Raw genomic sequence first — 8,042 nt, forward strand, 5'->3', positions numbered from 1 at the left:
AGTTCATCGTAGGTACAGAGCTGGAGATGTGTGGTCTCATCCCTCCTCCCTGTGTGGTGTAGGCAGGGTAACGGTTGCTAGGCAGCCATTCTCCTGTTTGCAGAGAAAAGAAAGAGTTTCTTTATCTACAGGTGTCTTCAACACTGCCTGCCTCTGTGCCTGCCGGAGTTGCCAGGGTGGGATGGTGCAGGGGCGGTGCGTGCCCGCCCTCTGGTGAGGGTCCCGTTGCTGTGCAAAGGTCAAGGCAAGTGGGCATTCCTGAAACAGACGGTGATTGGAACAGTTATTTCCTGGAGAAGCCAGCCTGGTTATACCTAAGAGGCTTAAAAGCCGCATTACGAATGTTTTAATTGAATTCCATTTTATCAAAGCAATGCATGTGCAATAGCTTAACAAGTTAAAGGGTAAACGAAATGGCTTATAACCAAAAGTTCTCTGCTGCACCGCCCACCCCCATGCCTTGTTCTCCAAAAGCAGCCACTTTATTTATTTATTTTTTTAGTTGCTCAGCATCCATCATCCTAATTAATAGGAGCGAATTGAGTTCATTGGGTTCATTAATTTTAGATTTTGTCTCCTGACACCCTGGGTAGACGGGGATTTGTGCTCTTACACGGCCAACATTTTTATCGGCCTCCCTTCTCTTCCTACTATAATTGTATTGACATGTGGGGTAAAAGCAATATTCAGCATTTCTGTTTTTAAAAATTACCATTGTGCCATAATAGGTTACAGTTACTTTTTTTTTTTTAATTTGTACTGAAGTTAATTATGCCTTGCTTATTTTTGTTGCTGTTGTTTTAATTTGCTTAGGTTTCTTGTACATATTTCTACATCTTCCAGCATCTTCTATTAAACTGTCAGAGTTACTTTCCAAAAATTAATAAATTTTAGGAAGCTGTGAATTCTGAATTTTCTTTAGGGGTCTTACTACTGACCCATCTTCTCCTTCATTTTCTGGGTCTGCTCCCCACCCCCCCACCCCCACCTTCCAATTCCCTTTGCTGTCATCTGAAGTCACACACCCATTTCCTGCTTGTCAAGGTTTCTCCGTTCCTGGTTTGCTCCATTGTTTGGGTGGAGCTGACGCTCAAATAGTTTCCTCAAGTTTAAAAGAAGTTGTGATGATGATGACAACTCTCTTCTTTGGACCTAACTACTGGGAACTAGACTGAGTCCCGCGCTGCCCCCCACCCCCACCCCCTGACGGTTGCACAGCTGTCTCCTTATGCTCCTTCTTCATGATCCTCCCAGACATTCCCGTTGTTTATCTCCTGTGCAGAGTCTCCCATCTTCCGTGCAGCATGATGTGCTCTTTCCTGGCATAGCCCTCATTTAGGGGAAAACATCCCAAGGAGCTCTCTAAGCGAGGACACGAGGGGGAGGGGTTCAGAGACCTCCCACCTCAGAGAATCCCCTCAGAAATGCTATGCTCACACAGGACGGGGTTTGACCGGCGTCTAAGCTGGAAGTCATTTCTGTCTAGACTTGAAGACACAGCTCCACGGACGTCCGGCTTCCCAGGTTGCTGTTAGAAGTCCCTGAGCTTTTTACTGATTTGATCTTTCTTTCTCGCTAGAACTTTTTAATATCTTCCTTTTAAGAAGATGTTGCCAGGCAATATCATCGTGTCTATTTTCTTTTCTATTTTAAATTTATCTTTATTGTTGAAAGTATTACAGATACTCTTCTTCCCCATTAACCCCTTCTAACCCTCACCCCCCCACCCCAGGCCTTCAGCCCACCATTGTACAATGTGTCTGTTTTCTTAAATTTTGCTAGTCATTGTCAATCTCAACTCTAAAGATTTAGCTGGTTGCTGAAACCGGTTTGGCTCAGTGGATAGAGCGTCGGCCTGAGGACTGAAAGGTCCCAGGTTTGATTCCAGTTAAGGGCATGTACCTGGGTTGCGGGCACATCCCCAGTAGGAGATGTGCCGGAGGCAGCTAATCGATGTTTCTCTCTCATCGATGTTTCTAATTCTCTATCTCTCTCCCTTCCTCTCTGTAAAAGATCAGTAAAATATATTAAAAAAAAAAAGATTTAGCTGGTGAATGTGGATCTAGGCATCTGTATTGTCTTGTTGCTAGGTATATGTGAAGAGAAGCCGGGTTCAAAAATACTGAGTCTTGGAAAATGGGAAAGTAAACCAGAAGTCATTCTGAGACCTTCAATGAGCTCCAGGAGCTCCCCATTCCTTTCTCCTTCGGGCCGTTTTATCAGGGCCACACTCCGTGCTGTTTTCCCCATCTGTGTTTTTTCTCTCACATGTCATGCTGGGATTTGAGAATGACATGATTGTTTTCCCATAGTTTTCAGCATTTCAGTGCACTTTATTTGAATGGGAATCAATAAGTTGTCATTAATTAAGTGCCTACTGTATTCTAGGCTCTGCAGACCTATTATAACATGAGGTCACAGATATCACCTTCCTTTACTCACCATTTTTACTGGGTTCCACAACTACTGGTGTATTCTTTTATTTATTTTTTTCAAGTATACTTTTATGTTTTAATTTTGACATTACAAATTCACATTATAATTCCTTCTCTTATCTATGCATTATTAAAAGCGAATGTGTGTGTGTGTGTGTGTGTGTGTGTGTGTGTGTGTGTTTCTCTCTATATTCTATGGAGATTTTGTCACTATTATTAATCCCTTGTTTAATTAACTCCATAATCACCTTTTTAATTGTCTGTGTTTTTTTGTGTTTTTTTTTCACTAGGCTTTTAAACTTCACAGTCAATAGTGCCTGGCATTTAGATGGTATTCAATAAAGTTTTGTTTATTGAACGAAGAACAGCTATGTTTGTCTCCAATTATGAGTAGCAAAAGAGACTACTGTAATCAAATGAACGTTTCCTTTTCCCCCCAGATATTTAGTGTATAGGTTTTAGAAGACAGAGAGAAAACACTCCATTTGGGATTCAGAAAACAAATGTATAACATGTTAAGTAAGTTTCAGGTCTGAGGTGCCTTTCCCTTGCATTAGTGGGGTAATTTTCAAATCAACTCTTCCCTTCTTGCTCTACTGAGCATGCCTGCTTCAGGAAAATGGCTGTTTTCTGTCTGATTTTTGGTCCTTTATTTTTTTTCCCTTCCAAGGAGATCTGGGACACATAAATCATTAATGTGTCTTTATATATTCCAGTGGTCAATGATGAGAGAGTTTAAGGTAACATAAATCCATTTTGTGGGTATTTATGAAATGCACTTTCAGAGTGTAGGGTTCGGTGTCGGCCCTAAGGATGTCCTTCGGACGAGGGCATGTGGGAGCCTGTTATCTGGAAATGCACAGAGCTCTGTTTTACTGGCTACTTGTAGTAGAATATTGTGGGAGCATCATCTAGAGTCATAACTCTTCCTATTTCACTCTTATAAGACTTGCTATTTCCCGAGCTAGGGGAGGATTAAAAGATGTGTCCTCTGCCCATCACTGACACCAACTACAGAATAAGGACTACAGGAAAACTTTGAGGTCATTTTGCTCAGAAATAGCAGAAAGTGAAACTTAATCTCTGAAAAACCAAACAAAACCTAAGCTCCTCTGTGAATGAGTGACAGAAATCTGCTTCTACCTGCGGTAACCATTTGCTTGCTCTTCATATTCATCAAGACGCAAATGAAATGTCTCCATCTCCATGTATTGCCACACCGCTTGAAGGTAAAATAAAAGCATTTCCTTTAAAATGTATAAAATCGGAGTTTTCACTGCTTTGACTCCTCATGACAATGTGGTAGGTTCACTGGGTTTTCATGTAGTAACCACCAGACACACATGGAGAAATATTCGTTATCAGGTGAAAAGTGTAAAAATGGGAAATAAAGGACTGAGCCATTGCAGTAGCTTCGAAAAGTAATTCAATTTTGCAGAAACAAGATCCTAGTTTTAATGGTTGTGATGGGGCTCTTATGGATTGAATGGTGCCCACCTGCTTTTCTGTTTGTTCCAAGGGGGTCACCTACCAATGACCGGACAGCAGAACGTCGCTGACAGTACCACTAAAAATACACCACATGCTTTTACAGCTTTAATATCAAGTCAATACAAATGCACCTTTTACACAACAAATAGATCTGCATGGTTACCATGGCAACTTTTCTTGCATGAACCCTCACTCCTCTCTCTCTTTCAATTAAACAATATTACTTCACAGAACTAACGAGATTTTAACAACAAATAAGGCAATTGGATAGATGTATTACAAGATCTAAAAAATACGGTTTGATATGTCGGTTTGATATGTCAGATTTTACGGTTCAAATTATGTGCACAAGTATTTGCTTGTAGTAGCTGTGTGCTCAGACACACACAGGGGCCACCCTGGAGTGCGGCGCTTTCGTGGGCAAATCCTTTCCTTCTTATAATCGTTGAATGCCGCTTTCTTGTGCAATCTCTTTTTTATATTAATCTCTACTCAGATCTTAGTTGAAAAAATGTGATCTATTAATATGAAACTCACCCTAACTCCAAGAAGAGAGCAAAACTGTTAAAAAAAAAAAATAACAAAATGGGCAAGCAAGCATAAATTAGCATGGTTAAAAAATGGAATGATTTTTTTTTTTTTACTATCCATTATTTTGGGCAAACCATGGCTAACATTTCCCTCTATCATAATGACTAGCTCATCACTATAATCTATGACTGTAAATTGCTTAGAAAAGCAAGAAATCAGCAGTAACCTGGGACCCTGGGTGGCCACAGTGAGACTCCTGGCCCCATTCTGTCCGCTGTGGTTTGAAGGGGACACGTACCTGCCCCAGTCCTCGGACCTCTCAGCTTTGAAATGTGGACCTGCCTGTCCCACTCGCCGCAGTGACAGTGAAGTGACGCTTCAGCTAAAACACTGAGGACCGCCCAGCCACCGATGTGCTCACAGTGATCCTGTGTCGCCAGTACTGTGATCAGGGCTCCTCTGTGAACTTCAGAAAGTCCACGATGTAAATACCAGTCGGTCGGCAACTTTTGGTTCTCTAAGTCGCCTTGTGAGGTTTGATAGGTGCTTTGAGTGTCCTCATCAAAATAAAGACGGAATTGTCTTTATTTATTTATTTATTTGGAAGAATTTGTCCAGGGACAGAATACTCTGTGGCCCACACGGTGGCGGAACGCAGCTCTGAAACATTCGGCCCCAGGTTCTCTTCCCGGAGGACTTGTAGCGACCGGCTCAGAGTGTTAATAGTTGAAGGTGTCTAGTCTGTTGTGTTTTTTTATAGGAACCCTCCCATTCTGACAAGGCTGTCAAACTTGTGGGTTTATAATTTCTTATTTTAAAAAATGCCTCCCTGATGGACCTATCTCTCCCTTAGTGTCTTCTTTGTAGTTACCCTCCCCCTCCCGGCCTCATTCTTTATCTCCATCAACCTTGGTCGAGGTTTGTCTATTTTATTCATCTCTGTTTTAAAGCAGCTTTTTTTTTTTTTAATTTTCTTTTCTGACTAGTTTTTAAAAATTAATCAATACCATTTTTTCTGTCACAAGCTATTTTGATGTATGATCTGTAATTTTTTAAGATTCTAAAATTTATGCTGAACTCACAAGCATTTCCTCATTCCTGTTTTCTTTTTTTTAAAATATATTTTTATTGATTTTTTACAGAGAGGAAGGGAGAGGGATAGAGAGTTAGAAACATCGATGAGAGAGAAACATCAATCAGCTGCCTCTTAAACACCTCCCACTGGGGATGTGCCCACAACCAAGGCACATGCCCTTGGCTGGAATTGAACTCAGGACCCTTCAGTCTGCAGGCCGACGCTCTACCCACTGAGCCAAACCAGCCAGGGCTCATTCCTGTTTTCTTAATAGCACTAATGCTATCACCTTCCTTTACTTGTCATTTTTCCTAGGCTCCACCACTATCACTATGCAAAGTAACTCTTTTTAAATTAAAGTTTAAGCACCTGAAACTTTCAATAATTTAGACATGTGGAGAGTTCTCTATTTGATAGGAAATTTGTCAGTTCAACAAATGGAATGATTTTTTTGTATGTTGTGTTATATTTATATTATTTCATTTTTTAGATTCTTAGTGCATTTATTTCATAATGATGTCTTTGTCTTAAGACTTTTTATCTGATATTAGTATAATAGGAGCACAATTTTGATATACATCTGAGCTTTCTCTTTTTAAATATATTTTTATTGATTTCAGAGAGAAAGGGAGAGGGAGAGAGAGATAGAAACATCAGTGATGAGAGAGAATCATTGATCGGCCGCCTCCTGCACGCCCCACACTGGGGATTGAGCCCATAACCTGGGCATGTGCCCTGACCGGAAATTGAACCGTGACCTCCTGGTTCAAAGTCTGGCGCTCAACCACTGAGCCACGCTGGCTGGGCCACCTGAGTTTCTTGGGGTTTTTTTTCCCTTTTTCTTTTAAGCTGCTAAACACACACACAGGTATGGTTGTTTGTGTTTTCAACTTTCAGGTCCTTCTGAAAAATATCTTATTGACATAAAATAGATGTACAATCAAGGTTAAAGCTTGATTCATTTTTTTACAAATTGAACACACCCATGTAACTAAAACCCAGAACAAAAACAAAGAAAAAAATGAACAGCAGCAGCAGCCTCCCAGACATTCACTCTGTGCCTCATTCCAGCCGCTGCTCACGCTCCTGGGTCAACCACTCCCGTGCCCGGCGCTGCGGGATCCACGGCCAGGGAAGTGGAGCCTTCCCCTGTGGCTGGGACGTGTTAGTGGGGACACAAGAGCCCAGGCCTGGAACCCAGCGAAAACACACGTGTTCTTTAGTGAACTTACCTTTGGAATGTTCCTGATGAGCAGGAACATCTGAGGCGTGAAGCTCGGGACGGGACCCCTCTCACTCAGTTCAGAGGAGCCTGCAGGCCCCGAGGAAAGCTCAGCTGGGTGCTGAGTCACTGACGCTGGCCAACACGGAGGCTTGCTCTCTTTCCTCTGATGCCTGAGGCCCAGGATGGAAATCTGTGGGTGAGGACGGAGTAGACACATTGTGGACAGTGGATATTTCCAATGCAAAGTTAGAAAGAGGAGGCAGACTTTTCCATGTAGTGCATTTGAGCGGTCTTCCTAGAACATCCCTGGTCCTAGCATGAAGGCGGTTATATTTTAGCTCATTTCTTAAAATTATCAAAATTATGTGTTTTTCTTTTCAAAAGTGATTTTACAGAGGGTACAAGTTTACATGGTACCACTATTAGAGAGATCCTGAGAGCTGCTTCCTGATTAAAGCGATCCATTTCTGGACCCTCAAAGGAATGTAATTATGCATATTTATGTAAATCATATGCAAATCACCTTGTAAATAAAGTGTGCAAGGGATAAGAGAGATGCTCCCAAGCTGTGACTTGTCAGTTTAGCAGAAAAGGATGCAAGCCCTGATGTAAACACAAGCTGAAAAATGGAGTATAAGCCGTATCTCCTACATTTCTTTCCAGAAATAACTGGATTTGGGTGCGATAAGTAGTTATTGTAACTAACAAGATTACAGTGTCTTCCTGGTGATCTTGACTAGGAAGCAATGCAGATTGTTTTAGGGAGCAACAGTCAGCTCAGCATGGGATTGTGTTTTCAGGCGTAGCTTTGGGATGGTACTAATGAGTCTTTAACTCCCCCTCCGCTCGGCGTTGGCCACATCAACCCTGTAACCTTCTTTGACCTTCCTCAGGTCTCAGCTTTTCCATCTGTAGTAGCTCAGGGATAATTCAATGGTTTATCTATGGAGCAGCAATGATTGGCGTTCTTACAAATGCAATGTATAAGAATCATTTGTAAAACCAGAACTGAGGATCATAACAAGTGTGTGCTAAAGGCTCCAGATAAAGCTTTATATTTATGTTCAGTGCAAAGCACAAGGATGCATGAAGACAGAGGGGAACATGGCCATTCGGGGAAGATCTACAAGGGATGTGTGAGTTCTTTAGAAGAAAGTCAGAACCTTGGAAAACTTGAAAAACATTCCAAGTGAGATCAATTCATTGCTATTGATAATACAGGGATTGTTAAACAGCTGCAATTAGTGTGCAAAGGAAAAGAAGGTATTGGTTAACAATTTAGAAT

The sequence above is a fragment of the Myotis yumanensis genome, unplaced genomic scaffold (assembly GCF_028538775.1).
Source record: "Myotis yumanensis isolate MYYU_CA2020_CCGP unplaced genomic scaffold, mMyoYum1.0.hap1 SCAF_9, whole genome shotgun sequence".
NCBI lineage: Eukaryota > Metazoa > Chordata > Mammalia > Chiroptera > Vespertilionidae > Myotis > Myotis yumanensis.